At 62.8% G+C, this 7,852-nt stretch overlaps 1 protein-coding gene across 1 annotated transcript in view; it reads left to right on the top strand.

Annotated features, from left to right (window-relative positions):
* Positions 1-5,978: 5,978 nt before the first annotated feature.
* LOC111155976 (ubiquitin conjugating enzyme E2 I) overlaps positions 5,979-7,852 on the top strand; it is a 25,833-nt gene continuing 23,959 nt past the window's right edge. The window contains exon 1 of the mRNA XM_022516472.1: positions 5,979-5,984. The gene's annotated coding sequence lies outside the window, so the exon portion shown is untranslated. The remainder of the gene's footprint in view (positions 5,985-7,852) is intronic.

The following is a 7,852-nucleotide window of genomic DNA, read 5'->3' as shown; positions in this document are numbered from 1 at the left end:
GATCTTTTTTCCTAATTTTTTTAAAGATTTTATTTATTTATTTGACAGAGAACACAAGTAGGCAGAGAGGCAGGCAGAGAGAGAGAGAGAGAGAGAGAGAAGCAGGCTCTGCACTGAGCAGAGAGCCCGATGCGGGGCCCGATCCCAGGACCCTGGGACCATGACCTGAGCTGAAGGCAGAGGCTTCAACCCACTGAGCCACCCAGGTGCCCCCCTAATTTTTTTTTATCATGGTAAAATACACATACATATATCTTAGGGGCGCCTGGGTGGCTCGGATGGTGAAGGGTTCGACTCGATCTTGGCTCAGGTCACGATCTCAGGGTCCCGGGCTCAAGCCCTGTGTGGGGCACCGAGCTCAGTCAGGAGTCTGCTTGGGATTCTCCCTCTGCCCCTCCCCCTGCTCCCTCTCTCTCTCAAATAAGTAAATAAATGTGTGTGTGTGTGTGTGTGTGTATCTTAGACATTTTAAGTGCACAGTTCTGTGGCATTTAATCTATTCATAATGTATAGCCGTCCCCACCATCCACTTCCAGAACTTTCTTGTCTCACAGAACTGAAGCTGTGTCCACATTACACAGCACCCCTCCCCCGGTGCCCGGTTCCCGCCATCTGCTCTCCGTGTCTGTGGATTTGATGACTCCAGGGACCTCAGAGAAGCGGGAAAGTGAAACATCTGTAACTTTATGGCCACGTCTGCTTCATTTCGTGTTGAAATTAGAACAGGCACGTCCTCCGGGTTCATCGTGCTGGAACAGGTGTCAGAACCCCCTTCCCCAGGCAGCATCCCTGTCCCCTGCGTGGATGGACCGCGTCGTGCGTACCGTTCCCCTGGCAGTGGGCGCTCCGCTCGCTCCCACCTATCAGCACCCGCGGACGTGCTCCTACAAAAGTGGGGCCGCTCCTGGGATAGACTTTTGAGGAGACCAAAACCGATGAGGGCTCTGCCGTGGCTGGAAGAACAGTATGTCACGGAGACATTAGTGCCTCTAGATTCTACGTGATTCCGATGCCAATCCCAAGGGGGCCTTTGGATGGACTTTGGTGAGATTTCCGGGGAGTACTACCGAACGCTCCGGGGCTACCAGTCTCACGGGCACTTCTGAAGGAGAGCGGGAGGGAGGGGAGAGCGGGAGGGAGGGACGTCCTTACTGCACATGGCGGGGCCAAGCTTCCTTCTGCATCAGCCCGTCACAGTGACTCTGGGTGGTGGTGTCCACGCTGGGCCAAGCATCATGGGGATCGCCTGCTGGGTTCTAAGCTGGCATCACCACTGTGAAGCCGAGCACATCGTTGTATCCCTCTGAGCGCCGGTTTCCCCACCGGAGACCTGGCAGATCTCCTGGGCTGCAGCTGGTGGACGGTGCTGAGTTTCTCCCCCTCCTGGGACCAGGGCTGATTACTGGTCCGTCAGTCAATCAACAAACATTTCCTGAGCCCAGCCCTGTGCCAGGCACAGGGCCGTGAGAGCACCAGGAACAAAAGGGACAGAGGGTCTGCCCCAGTCTGGGTTGGAGGATGTGATCTTTTGAGACAATGCAGGAACTGAGCGGGGACGAATGGGGCGGGGGTGACTTAGGCTCCGTCGCAGGGAAGGTGTCTGGGAAGGGTGGGCGTCGGGCAGGTCCCTGGAGGGTTGTGGTAAAGAACCCCGAGCTTGGGGCACCTGGGGGGGTCCGTCGGTTGAGCATCTGCCTTCGGCTCAGGTCGTGATCCCAGGGTCCTGGGATGGAGCCCCGCCGCGGGCTCTGCTCATCCGAGAGCCTGCTTCTCGCTCTGCTGGTGGCCCCCCTGCTTGCTCTCTCTCTCACTGACAAACAAAATCTTTAAAAACAAAAGAACCCCATTCTTGACCCCCAGAGTGGGGATCTTCGGCACCCCCATCTCCCTCCTCTCCTATTTGCCGTCACCGGTTCTCCTCAGGACAGAGGGACACCCTTGGGGACAGGAGGCTTGCACCTGGAGGTGAGGACATTGGTGTTCCCTCCGAGGACCCGAGGCGGCCTGTGGTGCCTGACGGAAGGCGGAGGGAAGCTGGCCTTGGGGGGAATCTCACGCCCACGGGCCTGGGAGAATTGCCCCAGCGGCGGGACGGAGCAGCCAGCGGGGACAGCAGGGACGGCAGGGATGGCAGGGACGGCAGTCTCAGCGGACGTCCTGGAATGCTCTACCCTGCCTAGGATGCGTTCGAAGTGCCCCAGCTAGACATGAGAGCCCCCGAAAATGCTGAGCGTGGGTTTTCCACCAACAGGTTCACAAGACATGTGAAACAGTCCCCGGGTTTGCGGTCCTCCGGCGGCCCCCACCCAACACTCCGCCCGGCTCACCCCCGCGGGCCAGCAGGACCCCAGGCGGTGCTGGGGTGAAGAGCACCCCGCACCAGCTGCCCTGCCTCCGAGTCTGATGTCACCCCAGCCGCTCACCCAGCACATCTTCCTCCAGGGAACCGTCAGGGAGGCCGCCGGGAGGGACACCAGGTTGACAACCTAAGAGGGAGCGGGGGGGGGGGGGGGGGGGCTCCAGTCTCAGCAGGGCGATGTCCGCGCCCCCTGCGGTCGGCCTGAGGCCCTACAGCACGTCCGCAAGCCCCGGGCTTTCTGCGCACCCACGAACCGCATGTGTTGGTTTCTGGGAGTTTGGCAGTTCAAATCAATTTCTCATTTAAAACACGAGGGGTGCCTGGCAGACTCCGCTGGTGGATCACAGGACTCTTGATCTCAGGGTCCTGAGGCCCCTGGGTCTGAGGTGGTCCCATAAGTGACCAGTCCTGCAGCCCACTCGCTGGCACTTGGCCGATGGGCCACTAAGGGCCGGGCTGACCCCGTGTCCACCGGCTGGGGTGATACCGCGGACACCTGTGGGTGTTAGGGAGACAAGGTGGCGAAGGACAAGGGGCTGGGAGGCTGGGCCTTCATGGCATGTGGCTCCCTGCAGCCCTTTCTGGGATCCCCGGGGTGGGTGGGCTGTGATGCTAGGGTTTTGGACAGGGCGTTTCTGGACCAGACCTCAGGAACTGGGAACTTGCTCTGGGCAGGCAAGTCCCCCCGCCGCATCCCACCTGGACTCTGGCACCACAGTCGGAGGGCAGACAGGGGTCCTAGAGTCTTGGGGGAAGAAACCCAGGCTCGCGGAGTGTGGGTGACCCACCAAGGTCCCAGCTCCGCAGTTGCTGAGGCAAAATTTTCCCGGGGAGGCTGTGGGTCTTGCTGCAGACACTGGCACGGGAGCCCGGACACCGGCGAGCGGGTCCACGTCCTGGAGGCAGACGGGCATCCAACCTTCAGGGGCCGGGTGGCCCAACCCCGAGTACTGCAGGACAGACTGCAGGAAAGGGACGGAGGGTCCAGCCCCAGCCGGGATGAGCCCCCCAGTGCAGTCCCTTTAGCTGCTGGATTTCTCTCCTTGAGGCTGAGAACTCCAGCTAGAGAAGGCCAGTGCCACCTGGGACCTGGGGATGCCCATTGATCTCACCTGACCCGCCCGCCCTACCCGGTACCTTCCACAAGGTGTGGTTCTGGAGAGTTGGCTCCAAAGGGATGGCGAGACTCCCCCAGAGAACTGAGGCCACTCTCTCCCTTCCCCACCATCTGTCCAGGGGACAGAACTGCCCCCAGGGACAAGGTGGCTGTGGCTCAGGGCAGGGGAGGACACCATGTGGCGGGAATCTTCAGGTCCGGGGCAGGGGCTGGTGGGAAGGAGAGTGTGGACCTGCGACCCTCCCAAGCCAGTGTGGGCCCTGCAGCCCCAGCCTCACTGAGCAGTCCCCAGATCAGCCACAGAATGACACCCTCCTGACCTTGAAGGCCCTTGGGGGCGGGTCGCCACACAATGACAGGCAAAGACCCCAGTAGCTTGGGCGGTCCGCCTGGTGGCCATGGCCTGAAGCACCGAGACCCCCAAGACAGGCAGTTGCCCTGAGACGCCCCGACCCTGGGCCCCCGGCCCCACCCGCACAGGCCTCGTGGGGGTCCGCCCCGGGGAGGCAGGCGCAGGGCTGACTTGCTGACTCGGCCATCCCAGGGCCAGCCGGCACCTGCACCGGAGGGGGCCGGGACTCCTGGAGCTGCCTTGCTGGGCTTCACGTGACCTGCAGTTCCCCCGGAGCCCACCGGAGGGCAGCCAGGGGCCCACCCAGGAAGGGGGCGGGGCCGGCTAATTAGAAGAACCTGGCGGGGTTAGGGGTCCGGCTCCCTGGCTCCCTTCCGCAGCGGCGGACAGGAGCCCCTCCAGACACCCGCGGACCCCAGCCTGGACAGAGCTGCTCAGCCAGTTGTGACATTTCAGGGACCTCCTAAACCCCTGGTCAGGACTGTGTGTGTGGGTGTGCTCAGCGGCCCCAGGTCACGTAAACCTACCGCCTCTTGGAGGGTGGCACATTTAAAAAATATTTTCACACGGAATCACCAAATGCGTCCCCTGGGGCTTGAACTGGAAATATCCAGACCGGGGGGGCGGGTTTCCTCGCCAATGATGCCTTCATTCTTTCCTTCCGGGGGGAACGAACACCCCATTTGCATACTGAGGCTTTATGTTCAGCTGCACTGGTGACAGGTCCCTGGGGGACCTCCTGCCCAGAACACTGGGGTCCCTGGGGGGCTGTTGGAAGCTCCCAGCTTGAGAGGAAGCTGCCGGGGTGCCCCGGAGGCTGGCGCTGGGGTTTTGCGCTGGCCCTGGGCTGGCTCGGCCTGGAGCACCTCCCCTCCCGCGGGCTCACACTCCTGCTTCAGTAGAGACTCAGGGGGCCGGGGGGGGGGGCGGGGGGGGGTTCCCTGGTCTCAGCCCGAGCAGGGGCTGGCGGTGGCCCCAGACAGCAGGTGTTCAAACTGCGCCACGAGGAAAGGAAAACAGAGTTAATGAAAACCTAAGAAGTTTCACTAGAGAAATAAAAATCAAAGAGAAGGGCGAGAGGCTATACTGATTAAAAAACACTTTTTCTTCCCCAGAATTCATTCCTGATTTTCTTTCCCCTCATCTCTCCTTTGCCAGTTGATGCCGCTGGGAGGGTCGTCTGTGCCTTGCAGGTGTCCCTCTCTGATCCCAGTATCGTATGTGCTTGTCCGTCTTCAAAACCTGATTTTATCTTAAGCCACCTTGACCCCAGCAGGCCGCAGGCCACGTGCCCGCAGGAGCACTGCTCGTCGGGAGCCGCTGTGAGCCGGAGGACGCCGGGGTCAGGGGCTGCTGCTAGAGACTCAGCAACACGCGTCTGGTGGACCTCGAGGTGAAAACAGCCCAGCTCCAGGGGGACAGAGGGGCCCTGGTATGCGGACCGGCCGCCAACGCTGGCTCTGAAGGTGGACTGAGGTGCCCCACACCGGGGAGCACCGGTGGCTCGAGAAGCTGGAGACCACCAGGAACGAGGCCCGCTCTAGAACCTTCCACACCTCTCTCGAGCTGGTGAGAGCCTGGGGCTCCCCGGTGAGGACCGGGAGGTGGACAGGGTGCCCTGTGATAGGGGCCTGTGTGGGCGGCCTTGGTGGGTGTGCTGGCTCGCGTGCGGGGTGGGCCGCCATGCGGGACCGGGGCAGCTGTCCCTCAGAGACCGAGGGAGAGGGTTGGCCAGCAGGCAGAAGGGAGGCAGGAGGGTCGCCTGCCCTCTCTCCAGAAGTCTCCGCTGACACGCATCCTGTGGCCGAGGGAGGGTGAGTCAGAGCCGGCTCCAAAAGCTCCCACTCTCAAGCGACAGGCCTTGCTTCGGTTCCCCCCGGGGTGCGGACAAGTCATGGGGCCAAACCTGGTTTCCACGGGGCAGGGGTGCAGAACTCATTCTGGGGGGACGCTGCAGCTGCAGCACATCTCCCCACCCATGAGCCAAGAAAGGAATGGCATCGTGGGGGTGAGGGAAGGCGGCCCAGGATGAAGAAGGCCCTTCCCTGTGCTCCTGGGCCCACAGTGGCCTCCGGGATGGGGGTGCGCGGCGGTCACTGCGGGAGACCTGGCCCCAAGGCCCACAGCCAGGCTGGGCACAAGGCCGGCCGCCCGAGGTCACTACACTCTCCAGTTGCCTCTAACTGTCCTACTGGTGGTCCCTGCCTCCTCCCCTATGTCCCTGGAGCAGGGAGAGAGAGAAAGGAAGGGAAACCAGGAGGTGGCCCACCTCTGTGGCCTTCCTTCCACTGGGGCAGCCTCTGGAAGCCCCAGAGAGGAAGGGGGCAAGGGTGGATTCCCCGTCTTGAGGCCTCTTAGCATCCCCAGTCCCTGTCCAGGTGTCACTGCTGAAATCTGTCCCCATGTCCCCACACACCACAGTCCACCTGCAGATGTGGCTCTGGGCTCAGGCCCCGCTGCCCTGGGAAGGTCCCCACTGGCTCCCTGCTCTGCCCAGCTTGGGGGCAGCTGCGCGGCCATCCCCCAAAGCACCAGGCTTCCCAGGAGCGCTTGGAGGGCAGGGTGTGTGTTGGTCTGACCGGGCGCTGGGCGGGGAGGGCGCCGGTGCGGAGTGGGCACTCCGTTTACCCCCCCCCCAACACAAGACAGCCTGCTGGTGAGGGTGTGCGGCTGCAGGACGAGGCAGAGAGCACTGCTCCTGGAGGGTCCCGACCCCGAGCGCCCCAGACCCCGCGCCCGCTTCCCGGCTCCGCGTCTCCTCCACAGACGGGCTCCGATGCCAGGTGAAGGCCTGGGATTTGGGGGCGCCTGGTGGCTCAGTCGTTATGCCTCTGCCTTCAGCTCAGGTCATGATCACAGGGTCGTGGAATCGAGTCCTGTGTTGGGCTCCCTGTTCCACATGGAGTCTGTCTCTTCCTCTGTCCTACCCCGAGTTTGTGCGTTCTCTCTTTCTCTTAAATAAAGAAATGATACCTTTAACTAAACAAAGTACCGCACTTAACACCCGGCACAAGCAGCAGGGGCCTTTGGCCTGTCCCTCTGCGCCTTGGTTCCTGCCCCTCCTGCAGTGGGAGAAGGACGGGAACACCAGAGCCACGCGGACGAGACCGCAGCACAGCTCGGACCAGCAGCGCCGTGAGAACCATGGGGCGGAGATGCACCTGGGCCCCCTTCAGCCCACTCCCTATGGACCTTCCGGCAAGGGTTTCGCGGGCTCACTCCTCCCTCAAACACTCCCCGCGGAGCCAGCCTCGGTCAGGACCTAGGCACCGCGAATATGACGCGACAGAGAGACGAACGTCCCTGGGCTCCCGGGCTGTGGCAAGGCTAGTGCGGAGATGGACCCTGAGCGAGATCGACAGGAGTGTGCAGCGGGGCCAGCGGCCTAGCCTCTACCTGTGCCTGCAAAAGCTTGGCCAGTGCGGGGTCAGCTCCAAAATCGCCTTCCACCGAGCGAGTGCCCACCCCCCGCCAAGTCCGCACGCACCTGCTCACAACCTCACACCCGCGCACACACGCACCCGCACACACCTGCTCGCACCTGCACACACGTGCAAACACCCGCTCGCCCACTCGCACTTGCACACAGCCGCGCACACCCTCACGCACCTGCTCGCACCCGCGCACACCCGCTCACAAACGGAAGCGGCTTCTGGAGCCCCTCGAGGCCGTCGGAGAAGCTCGAGTCCGCGGTGGATGGAGCTTGCAGCGCCCGCCGATCGCCACCCTGGGAGTCCCGGGAGCCCAGCCGCCGGCGCACTGCAGCCAGGTGTTAGGGGACCTGGTCCCACCTGCAGCGCAGCTGGGCCACGCCCCTCCTGCCCCGACGCTCGGATCCGGCCGCCCCCGTGTGGCCACGAGGAGATACTGCAAGCCCGTTGTTTAAGTCGTAACAGGTCAGTGTGCGCGCAGTCAGGGAGCAGAGGTCAGTACGTGCAGGTCAGGGGGCACAGGTCAGGGCGCCGACGTCTGTCCGAGCAGGTCAGGGCGCAGGTCATGACGCCGACGTCAGTACCTGCAGGTC

This window comes from Enhydra lutris, unplaced genomic scaffold (assembly GCF_002288905.1).
Source record: "Enhydra lutris kenyoni isolate GAN:26980312 unplaced genomic scaffold, ASM228890v2 scaffoldscaffold45, whole genome shotgun sequence".
In the NCBI taxonomy this organism is placed as follows: domain Eukaryota; kingdom Metazoa; phylum Chordata; class Mammalia; order Carnivora; family Mustelidae; genus Enhydra; species Enhydra lutris.
Note: the sequence above shows the minus strand (reverse complement) of the source record. Positions and strands in the feature narration are given on the sequence as shown.